Raw genomic sequence first — 12,602 nt, 5'->3', positions numbered from 1 at the left:
AAGACAGTTTAAACAGTAAATAAATGTACGTAGGTCCGCCGCTTATTCATAAGTCCGCCCTTTTAAACTTCCCTTGCCTGTCAATCACTACTACGTCAGCAAGATGACGGCGGGCTCATTACAGCGGAGGGTAAAATACGGAGACATAGCTTGTTTTCTGCTGCCTGTACACGCAACCTTTATTAACGTTTTTGACAGGATAACAGGCTGAAAAATGAGCAAAGAGGTGGAGCGGCCATGCTCTTAATTATTCAGATCTTAGCAATTAGCAATTAAAACTCCTTAGAATAAACTAAAAAAAGGAAACATTGGGTTCCAATAGGCAGCATGACAAAAGAATTGTCTTTAACCAAGACCCTGAATCCCAACCAGCTCCAAAACAACTGGCCTGGCTTGGCCTTTGACCTCCAGCTCAGGGAGGTCGTGTCAGAGCTCAAAGTTGAAATATATAAGAGACGTTGTGCCTCAGGGTCAAGACATCAAAGACAGTTTCAGTCTTAAATTAGATCTGTAGTGCACTGCCCTCTCCTTCAAATTCAGCTCATTTACTTTCTTGATTTATGTCCACAGGAAACTTTTATTTCTAATTCAGGAAGTTGTGTGACGTCCTTATGGCACGCAGAAATGTAAAGGTGTGGGGAAGGCGGGTGGTAAACTGCTGCAGAAAGTGTTTGACTTTAATAAGGCTGGCTGTCTTACATAAGAGACCTCCTTGATTTATTAAGGATTTAACCACGACCACAATCTCTTCCTAACATTAATCAAACTGTTTGGCTGCCTAAACACCACCATAAATACCTTAATTATGCTTTGGTTGGTGCAAGTGGATGAAGGAAATAAAAAAAGTGAACACTTCGCCGAGCTGTTTATATCAGTCAGGTTGAGGTTAAAGGTGCACTTGTGTTTAAAACATTGTTGGTGTTCCACTTATGTGAAGTTACTCCAAAACTGGAACGTTCTGTATGGAGGCAGTAGGAAGGGTCTGCACAGGTCCAAGTGATAAATTATATCACCTTTCCATATCCTCTGGGCTCGGTGTGGACATCTGTGTGCAGCCCAGAAACTCATGACTGTGCTCCCTGACTGTATGTGTTTGGTTTAGTTTAATACGTATATTTGTCAAAGACCATGCACGAAAAAACCCTCATGCATTGAGAATATTGTACCACAATTCTACCCCACTTTCACTATCTGGAGCCAGATTTCTTGTATTGAAAATACAATGAACAATAAATGCAATTAAATATCCAAACATGCATACACATTTAAATCATTACAATGAACACTATGCAATATATCATGTATCCTCGTGCAGAAGTTTGCATGATATCTTACAAATTATAGAAAATATTTTCTATTTACCATTTTGAAACTGAATAGCTTGGTTCAATTTGCATAGAATTCTGTACTTACATTTGCTATTTTAAGTGCATTCACACATATAAATAATAATGAAAAGTATGAAAAACTACAGTGACCGTTATGAGCACACAGATGAAAAAGCTGAAAACCAAGGGGGACAGAGCATTTGCAGTTAGGGCCCCAAAGCTCTGCCTTTGTAAAGCACTTTGTAACATGTATTTTGAAAAGTGTTCTGTAAATGAGTATTATTATTAAACAGATTTAAGTTACACATATGCATTTTTACACTAACAACCACTATGATATTTTTGAATAAAATACATGAATGGGAAAAATATACAATAATATAGACATATATATATACATATATATATACATATAGACATATAACAATATAGACTGTCAACAGCTGATCTACTGAGCTTCAGGTTGGTGTATAACGGCTGTGCACGATTTGAAACACTACCCTGTCGAAACATACACAATATACGCACTACACAAGTAAGTATGAAGTGTACACAGTGTACTGCAAGAGGACTGACAGAAGTATCCGAATTGAGAGCAATAGTTTGAGTTAAAACGAGTACTTCTGTGATGTAAGACCTGCCGTCGTTACATACAAGAAAATGACTTACAAGTTAACAAAAAATAAACATATTGACTCACAAGCCACGGACAGTGGATTTCTGGGTGATAATTCTGTGTGTCTGACCCACTCATCCACAGCAACCTCCTCCATATGCAGACTTTGTCACTCTTTATACTACCTCGCCTGGCTTCCTCCTTCCCTCCCATCATAATTACTACTAATAAAGAACACCTAAGTATAGGTGGTAATATACTGCACCTCCTTCATTATGATTACGTTAGCTATGTAAGAATTAGAGATGAAAAAGTGCATTCATACGTATATGTATGAACAGTAAATGATAACAGTCTGCAACCCACCCTTCACTGTTCACTATTCTTGTTTTTATTTAACTTTAAAATGTTATTTTTTTTAATGACAAAAATCTCAATGAAAAAACTACTTGTGAAAGTTTATTTTCTCTAACTGCAGGTTCCAGTCTAGACTCAGACAGAGTCAACATCATGCCCCGCCTACCAGGGCAGGAAGAGAGAGGGAGGGTGTAATGGGAGGTTTGAGTGAAGGGAGAGGAGGAGGGGTGAGGTGGGTCTGTGTCCAAACTGGGACGTCCCACTGGAAATGTCTTCTGTGTGAACTGGTGAGGCTGTTAGATCGTCCCGGGCTCCGCACACAGCTGACTTCTCTTCTGTTTCCCTGCTCTGCAGAGTTAAAGGTAAGAGCTCTGACTCTCTACAGCTTCTCCTGGCTCTGTTTATCATGTGACACAGCTCTGCAGCGACTTAAGCAATGTGTGACCACTCTGTAGAAAACTTCACATTTCACTTTCTGCAAGATTTATAGGGAGAGACAACAATCAAAGCTAGCAGGAACTTACTGGCAAATTAAGGTTTTAGTTTCTTGTGAATCATGTGATAAAACTACACTTGAAGATTGCTTTTATTTGCCCTAAAATTAATTCACCTTTCTTTGTCAGTTGCAATATATAATAAGTAAAAGATGCAGTTTCTTTCTCTGCAAGTCTGACCAAAGTAAATCAAGCAAGAAAATATTTTCTTCTTAAAGTTTACCTTGCACATTTAACCTGCTGCAATCTAAAAAATCCAATCCATTTTTGAAAGTTCACACTTGATTTCGTGCAACAGATTCTCCACAAATTGCCTGCATTGCTGTTGGTGGTCATTTCTCAATTTTCCACCTAGTTTTTCCACAATTTTAAACTCAATTTAAAATGACTGATTGGCTGATCTGGTTTAACAGGCAGCTACTGCAGGCCTCAAACCTCAGTGAACAATCTCCTCTGTCATTACTGCCAAAACAGCTGCGAGGAAAATCGCTCCCTGCAGGTAAAAGAGCTGTGATTATGAGGGTTCATTCTCACTGGAGGTATTGTGTGCCACATCGGCAATAAGAGGAGGAGGGGGGAGGAGGAGGAGGAGGGGGGGATTATGGGTTGAAGCATGGGGGTGGAGGGAGATGCAGACACAGGCTGGGTGAAGTTTTTCATTTTGTCGTATCCTCGGGGTTCATTATCTGCTGTCTAGTGATTATTAATTCACTGTCAGTTTGGTTTATGTGCAGAAACTGCTGCTGTCTCTTTGTTTCTAAAGATTTCACAGTTTTCTAAATATATTCTGCAGGATTTATCTCACTGAAAATAAAGAAACAAAGAAAGAAGGGAGGAGAAGTTGATTCCACCATGAAAGCTTTTCTCAGACAAATATCTCCTCTTCCCTCCCTCTCTTCATCCCTCTGTTACTCCCCCTCTCTGATTACTCCCATGTTAAGGAATGCGGGTTGCCATGGCTATCAGTTACCAGCTGTTTTAAACGCTCCGTTAGTTCGTTCAGATGCCTTCAAGTGTCCGGACGTCACTCAGGCTCACCCACAGGGAGAGGGGGATTTGTAAATACTCCTGCATACTTTAGGTGATTGTCTTTGGTTCGAGGCTGTTTTTCATGGTTTTGTGTTTAGTTTCTATAGAGAGAAAACTGAATCCTGCTGCATTCAGAGTGTCAACAGTTTGTTTGGCCCTTCCCTGTTTCAACATGACAATCCCCTCTGTGTGCACAAAGCAGCTTCATGGAGAAATGGTATTCCCAGTTTGGTGTGGAAGAATTCTCTGGCCTGCACAAAGCCCTGACCTCAGCTCCATCTAACACTTATGGGATGAACTAAAATGAGTCAGACCTTATCAGTTAACACCAATGTTGGACTTCACTGATTCACTCTTGTGGCTGAATGAGAACAAACCCCTGCAGATGCTTTAACATCTGGTAGAAAGAATGAAACCAGAAGAGCAGAAGAGTAGAGATTAGGTGTTCCAGTTGTTGGGAACGGATTTTCGAACATGCATTGATCCCCGCAAAAGCCCATGATCGATTAAAGAGATTAAAAGAAAGAAGCTAAATTTATATCGCACCTCCACAAATAGTTTTGGTTATTGTACGTTAACTTAAATGTTTGAGCTTCACTGTACAGAATCATGTGTGTGCAGAGTTTGACACGTCTATTTTCACCTTAAATCTGAGCTTGAACACGTTGGACGTATGAGATAATTTTGTGACATCACAACTAACATGGACAGTCCAATATACACTGATACACGTGTGATATTGAAACTTGAGGCCTGCAAAGAAACGGGTGTAGTAGGAGACGTCTTGTGTCCAGCAGTTACACTTTTGAAATGTTAAACCTGCTTGTTCAAACCCTTTAATAACATTGAGTCAAATTATAAAAACCAAGAAACTATGTTTATTTAATGTTGCACCAAGTGGAAATATTATTATGTCAGCATGTTTGAAAACGATAACTTCAAGAAAAGTTGTTTCGACCTTCTCGCAAGTTGTTTGAGTCCAATCTAAAGTGATTCTTTTTGCTCTGAAATCACATTATACTCTCCTCTCCTCACCCTTCACACTGAGTTACATGTTTAAAAGACCGCTTAAGAAAGACAAATGCAATCACCGTCTTTTGATTCTAAATGAAGTTCTTGTCTTCCGCGTTCGTCACACCTGTCGAGGACGACTAAAAGGACAAAGTGTCTGCATTAGTATGAGTGAAGTAGAGACGGAGCGTCTCTGGCTGCTTAATTGTTGAGGTGGCAGGTCTGGACCGAGGTGGGAGGAGGAGGAAGGAGAGGGGAGGGGGTTCGTGGCGTTGGAGCCGAGGATGCTGGGAACTATCGGGCCAGCTTGGCAACGTCTAGAAAAACTCTAATCCCCGAGACAGGAAGTAAGGATTGTGCTGCTGTCTGAGCTCGAGGTGGAGGAGAAGAAGAGTTTACTGTCAGCGAGAAAGACAGGAAGGAAAAGAGAAAGGGACAATAGGATAATAGAGTTGAAAGATAATGGAGAGAAAGGTGGAAAGGCTGACAGAGACATGGTTTAAAGAGAGTTACAGAAAGTAAAGTTGACTCGGCCCTGTTGAGGTGGAAAAATCTTGGTGGCATGAGGTTTTTGTCTGAGTTGCATGCCACAGTACTTCTATTTATTTCAAACCAGAATTGTAAAACACATAATTTCCTGTGTGGCAGCTGGAAATGAACAGACAGGTAATGGAACATAATTCCTGAGCTAGGTGGATTACTGTTATTAGTGATTTAAGTGCAACAAAAGCTACATTTATAAAACAGAGCTGTGGTTTATTAATGCACTTTTCTTGGAAGCTTGAATTATTGCCATTAGGAAGACATTAAATATAATTATTTTAGCACTAAGGTGTGTAAAAACACTGACTTGCTGCAGGCTGCCATCCTGACCAGACAACGCTGGTGCCTTCTGGCCTTTTACAGTGTACAGACAACAAAAAGTGTGAGACAGGTCGCTGGAGATGACAAAAGACATTTTACCACTGATTTGATTTGTGACGAGGAGACTTTGACATCTAAAAACTCGAGAATGCAGACCTCCACCAAGGCCATGCATGTTAATGCAAGTAAAAATGAATTCATGTATATGCAGTGTAATTAGGAACCATCCAAACTTGAATGATGTCTTCCTTTGCCCAAGATACAAGCTTCCACAACGTTTCATGAAATTCATCCATTAGTTTTAGCATAATCTTATTGACAAACAAACCAAACTGGAAAACTGGAAAACATGACCTCCTGGGTGAAGGTAAAAATATTTTAGTTCCTGAACCTTTTATTTTTTCAGAGGCAGAAGAGGTCTGATGTAAGCAGCATTAAGATGTACAAAATAAATCCAACTATGAGCGATAATAATGCAAAAAGCCACAAAGAGTAAAAGGGTAAAAGAAAAGTGCAATTGATGAAATGGGATGAAATGAAAGAGAGCAATCATAATATTCCACAGTGGTTCTTTGAAACACTCATTAGTCTCATATTAACCCAAATTTCATGTCTGCCAGCTGAAAAACAATAGAGTGTTGTACAAGGTGCATTCAGCTTTTATTTTGAAGGGACAGTACAATGCTTCTGGCCTCAAACCATTGAAGAGAACTCAGTTAGTTTGAGCCGGTTTCACTCAGAATTTTGATATTTGTTGTTGTCTTTTCATGTCGTCTTTATGTTTATCACCTTAAGTGAAATCCTGCTAAAGCAAGAAACCAAACCTGATGAGGAGAAGGGGGAGGGGAGAGAAAAGAAACTCAGGTTACATATATCCTGACTTTTCTTCTCCTTTTCCCGTGAGCGCCCCTCAGCTCTCCTCTTCTTGTTTGTGTTCTTTGTGCTCAGAGTTTCCTGATTGATAGGGATGGCTGGTGGTCTCGCTGAAACTGCTCTTTGTACAGGCAATGTAAAGGGCTTTTCCCACATATTCTCCGGAGAGAAAAGGAATTTGTCAGGTGTCTCGTTGCAAGGTGAGGAGTATGCTCGGCTAGAAGGGGCTTGATATTCGAGTCGCTGCAGGTCGACAAGATCAACTTTTTATTCACTGATTCCCAACCAGAAGTACTTGGACCCCAGGGAGTGTTTCTGCAGTTTGCAGGGAACATTTGAGAGCAAAATATATATAAACACTCACAAACATAAATAAATCTATAGACAGTAAGCTCTAACACCTAAATACCATGTGCAAAAGTGTTTGTAAACTAACACACATACACAAACAAGCAGGAGGAAAAAATAAAAATAATTGGTTGAAATACCTAAAAACAATTTAGAAAATGGTTGCAATAGCTAAAAGTAATGGCGAAAGCTACATGTTTAATAGCATGTAAACCAGAAATATATAATCACCTCTTAAAACTACTATTTGGAAAAGACCACAATCGGTCTCAGGTGCTACAACAGTTTACATTTTCTGATGTGTTTTTGTTACCTGACTGCCAAGAAAGTAAAGAACGGTAAGAAAAGCTTTATTAGTGCAGATCTGCTCAGATTTCTTGGCATTGTTTCTACCACCTGTGTGACCTTTTACATTCCTGTCTGCGGGCCATCATACAGAGCAAATGTTGGAAGCAGTTGTAAAAGAGTCCTCGTCTCCTATTTTATTGTTTTTGTCTTAACTCTTAACCAACATCAAGTTTAAAAGAAGAAACAAGTCTAACAGAAGCAGGTGACAGAAAGTCACAAAGAAACTGCAACCTGACCTAATCTGCAGATTAACTCACAGAGAACAGATAACTCCTTATTCACTATGTTAGCATTGGAAAGACAGTGTTGTCTAGGATGGTCTTGATCAGGACTCGATTTGCTCTGGACTTGATCTTGACTGCCTTTAGACTAAGTCTTCACTCTGACTTGACTGGCTCTACTCCTGGACTTGACTTGGACTTGATTATGTTGGCCTCTACTACAGATCTGGATGATGATATCCTTTAGGGAAAATCAACTCCAGCAAAATAAATAACTTAAGATGATATAGTGAGATTTCTTTATATTCTTGCAATTCCAATCCTTGTTTTAGACATGAGAAATGTAGAACACAGAGCAAACTTTGGAGAAACTTTCCACATGATTTAAGATGCAAATTTAAAGTTTTGCTGTCCTTCATCAGAGGGAAACAAACTGTTAAATCCTGATGTTTTATAACTGTGACACTGTCCTATACTTAAGCATTTCACAAACATCAGATTTGGATGTTATTCCTCCATCATTAAAATCTGTGTGAACAAAGCTCAATACAGACAGTTTCTTTCCTGAATATGTGCCTGCTCCCAGTCCTTTGCATGCCAGTGTTGTTTGTCTGCACTGTTTGCTGGCAGACATACTGCTACAGGTTGTTTTTCCAGGCCTCTGAACCCGCCTGTTATGTCACCGAGCAGAAGAAGAAAGAATTCCTCTAAGTCTGCTCCCTTTAAAGAGCATCTGAAGCGGAGAGAGAGGCTGAAAAAAGAGAGATATATTAGAGAGAAAGTGAGGGCGAGATGTGTATTAGCTGCAGTGCAGGTTGTTTTCCTCCGTCGCCAGTTTACACTTGCTTACCTAACTAACCTCCCAAATTAAATACATCTTGAGGAGAAAAAGGGCTCCTTTATGAGTCTGAAGTTTCCCTTTTAGCCTCGCTGCTGTTTGATTATGAGAGCAGCTTTCCAAATAAAATAATTTGTTTTGCTGTTACGTCAGTCCGTTCCGGCCTCCTCTTTCCTGCCGAGCGGAGCCTAGCGACTCTTTGACCAAACAGGAATATGTTAAAGTGGACATACGACAAGAACACCACGTCCCTCCAAATCAAATACTCACCCCACACTTTTTGGAGATGACACAGTTTTTATTTCCCTCTCTCTTTTCCGATCTCATTAAAGCTTTCACTTCCATTCAGACCAGAACTTTGTGTCAGAAGCTCTTTTTACGAAACTTCTCGCCAGCAGAACACCTTGGGTTTTTTTAAGCGGAGCTCTTTCGAAAAGTACAGAGACGTTTCCTTGTGTGCAGGTTATTTGGAGACGTCACTGTCTGCGTCCTCTGCCAGGCTTTCTGTATTTTTCCACGTCCAGGCCTGCTCACGACTTCTCATCTCTGGACCTTCACGAACAGTGGTCAGCATTGTGAAAGTCCTGCCTCGACTGGACATGAAGAATTGAAATTTCCCTTTGACATGTGGAACAGGACAATGAAACGATAATCCTGTTGCTTCTTAGAAAATTATTCTGCAGGATAAAACTCATAAACAGATCCAGGAAGTAGCATTTAAGAGGCTTTTCTTGTTCTGGAACTGAAAGTTTCTTCCTCTTTGGCACAATCTTCTGTTTTTCTAAAATTTAAGGACACTCTTTGATGTGATTTATTATTGTCTAGATTGTTTCTAGAATAGAGAAAAATCCAAGAAAGCCCAAAAAGTTAAAAGAGAAAAAAAGAAATACGTTTTGGAAAGTAGGAAATATAAGAACAGAATCTGTGCCCTTCAAAATAAAAGGTGTAGAAAAAGGCATAGCACGACAATGTGGTACCAATGCACTGACATTATTAGGTTTCATAATTGATTGGTTCTTCCCAAAATGTATCCCTTTTTTGTTGTAGATTTGATCTTGACACAAAATGACAACTTGTGATTTCAACATAAAGATTTCTTAAGATATGAAGTTATAAAAATATGTCAAGATGTTTAGGTTACCACATAATTTTCTTTGAAATCAATCAATTAAAAAAAATAAAAATAAAAAAAATCCAAATGAGCTTCTCATTTTGTCCAGTTCTCATTCCCAGGCCACCAAAACCAAAAGGATACCGAAAGGCAGCCTTTAATGTTTGTATGAGATGCAAGATGGCTTCAACTAACCCCAATGTTAACCCATTCCCAGCAAAATAAACGTCAGGTTATATGGTATAAAGAGCAATAAAGTCCACGAAAGGACAAACTAAAAGTCACTTTTGACTTAATAACGTTGACTTCTTAACTTATTTAACCTTCATAACATAATTTACATAAAAAAGGTACTTATGTTATGTTTGTTTGAATTCACAACATCAACCACGTTTCTAAAACTGCGGCTGTAGTGGAGCATCATAGTTTGACACGTTAGGTTATCCAGTGCATAAAAAGTTACACAAAAATACATTGACCTAGCTTCTATGTGAGGAGCCTCAAGTTTTCTTCAAACAAAGAATTTAAAAAATCTATATCTACAGGACAGTGTAAGCAAATATGTTAATTGTAGTTGCATCGTTTTGGGAGAAAGTGGCTCTCTATGTTCATTTGATGATAAAAGCTTGCACAAACTTGCTCGAGAAAGAATCTTATCTTAGACAACTGGATCGCACATCTGTCACTTCTGAAGCTGCACTTTGACTATTTCGAGGGTGACAACAGAAGAAAAACGCGCCTGCAGGCGAACGATCAATTATTCTCTGTTGTCCAAATGTCAGAACGTTCTTGTGTGTCGCTCGAGGATTTGTCAAACAACATGTCAACACCCGAGTCGAGTGTATATGCAAACTTTACCCTTTCCACTGCATCTGTCCAAACATGTTGCCCTATTCAGGCACTCCGTGTCAGGAGGCCTCGCTACGTTCTTTAGGGCGCCCGGCAACCAGCCAAGCGAAGTGTTCCTCCACCCCCAAAATGTCACGTTCACTTTCCCTCAAGGCGATGTTTTTCAGAGCTGCGGTATTCATCTCCACTTCATCCAAGTCTGAGTTGATAATTGCTGAACATGTCGACAGAACAAGGAAAAACATTTCCAAAGATTTTTGCTTCGTTTTATTGATTCCTTGTTGGTTTAAACCTGCTGCCCTTTTATCCGAAGTGCAGGAATTCCAACTATTCCCAGTCGTGTTTTGTAAATCTTATTATCCCCCGCTGATCTCCTGCAGCGTTCAGTGTATTGTACAAACTGTGTCAGCTCACTTCAGTTTTATTACCCCTCATGGGAAATTTTCCTTCCCCCAACAGAAAACAAGAGATACAGTCTGCTCTCCAGTTCTTTTTTTGATACCAACATAAAGGAAACAGGGTGATTGAAATGATCTTTACAGTCTGCCGCCCCGAGACCCCTACATACCATACGTCTTTGATGTCAGGGGCATCAGAGATCGTTTCTGGATGTCTGGGTGCAACAGCTGACTTAATGGAGGTGGAGAGGGAGATAACTAATAGAGAAAGAGGCAGGAAGACCAAGCAATGCCACGCTCAATTACCGAACAAAGAAGCCCTTATTTAGTCCTTCAGACGAGACACGATGAAGGAGACGTGGGGACGGAGTCAGAGGGGTTCACAGTCCCCAACAATGGATGCTCAGACAATCAGATGGAGAGGAGAAGAAAAAAGATAGACAGATAGAGGACTCATGGGTACTCATGTCTTAGGAAAAGTCATGTTTCTATGTGAGTTGACGAAAAAGAGAGAGTAGAGTAAGCTATAAACTGTGTTTCTGCATAAAAAAAACCATAATCCTGACCTACAGTTATGTCACCCTTATAATATTCTTATAACTATTGTTATTATACTATTGTAACTATTGTAACACCTAATGTTATCAGCGTTTCATTTGCTAACAGCTTTTTGGAACCAGGCTATTTCTGGGTGCAAAAGGGTTCATTAAGAAAGTAACATCACTGATTTTTAACATATGCAACCCTGCCTCCTAAAATTATGTTTGGATATAATGAAACTGCATTTTCAATTTCTGTTTGAGGTCTGTTTGATTACAGTCACTTTAAATTGTATCTAAGTTGTTAACATTGTGATTTGAAACACAACACACGTTTAAACAAATGGTTAATGTTGCAGTTTGATTTGCTTTAGGCACCAAAAACTTCTCTTAATTTAAAGATCATGGTTTGTGTTAAAATGACTGTTTGTAATACAAACATGGGAAGTAAGTCTTTTGGGTGAAAGTGTTTTTTTGACACATCCATCAACTCAAACCTCCTGCATGCGTAGATATCCACAGACATCACTTACAGATTTTATTCTGATTAAAGTTGACAACAAATGAAATCTGTGAGAAAATACATTTCAATTCATAATGCAGGTGAACTTAATTTCTAATAAGACTGGCATTAAATGTTTGAGTTTGCTACAATCTGACATCTCCACTGTCTCTCTTACTTCATCTGTTAATATGTTAATAATTGTTTCAATCGAAACATAGTGGTGACTGATATGAACCATAGATCGCTGTAAAGCGCGCCCACTGCACAAAACACCTGCCAGGTGTGAAGTCAATCGGATGAACACTCAAGGGAAAACAGTAGAAAACAGTTATTGGCCAACAGTTTGTAATCTCACTTTTTAAACTGTATTTTAAAGGCAGAAACCAGAATTATCATTTAATTATAGCACTGGTCAGGCTCTAACTATTAGTGTAATGAATAACAGACATTTTTGAAAAACATTTCTGGTGGGAAAATATGTTGCTCACATGGAGTAAAGCATGCTTCTATTTTGTTTTTACTAGATTTTGTGGTCTTGCAATAAACAAGGAAGCTTTTATCCAAATCCCCTCTTAGCACTTTAGTTGTTAAACAGTAGGTCCCGGTGTTAAGTGAGCCTTTTAACACCCATACAATAAACTCAAACAGGCTCAGATTCTTACATATTCCTCACAGGTTTACACATGTAAATATGTGTTTGGTAAAGCTGTATGGAAAAAAACAAAAACAAACAGAAGCCTGGTGGAAATATGAGAGTTTAAGTAGCTTTTTCAGGTCGTGGAAAGTGTTGCAGACATAAAGTCCGCAGCCTGATTTCAGAGATGAGTTGAGCCAGCCTGTTGCAGTCGTGTTTCTGAAGTCTAATTTAATGCA

The 12,602-nt window shown here is 39.3% G+C and overlaps 1 protein-coding gene across 1 annotated transcript in view; it reads left to right on the top strand.

Annotated features, from left to right (window-relative positions):
* The first annotated feature begins 2,580 nt into the window (after positions 1-2,580).
* The window catches only part of sparc (secreted protein, acidic, cysteine-rich (osteonectin)), a 22,335-nt gene continuing 12,313 nt past the window's right edge, over positions 2,581-12,602 (top strand). Inside the window, exon 1 of the mRNA XM_059346921.1 lies at positions 2,581-2,663. The gene's annotated coding sequence lies outside the window, so the exon portion shown is untranslated. The remainder of the gene's footprint in view (positions 2,664-12,602) is intronic.

Source organism: Centropristis striata, chromosome 12 (assembly GCF_030273125.1).
Source record: "Centropristis striata isolate RG_2023a ecotype Rhode Island chromosome 12, C.striata_1.0, whole genome shotgun sequence".
NCBI lineage: Eukaryota > Metazoa > Chordata > Actinopteri > Perciformes > Serranidae > Centropristis > Centropristis striata.
Note: the sequence above shows the minus strand (reverse complement) of the source record. Positions and strands in the feature narration are given on the sequence as shown.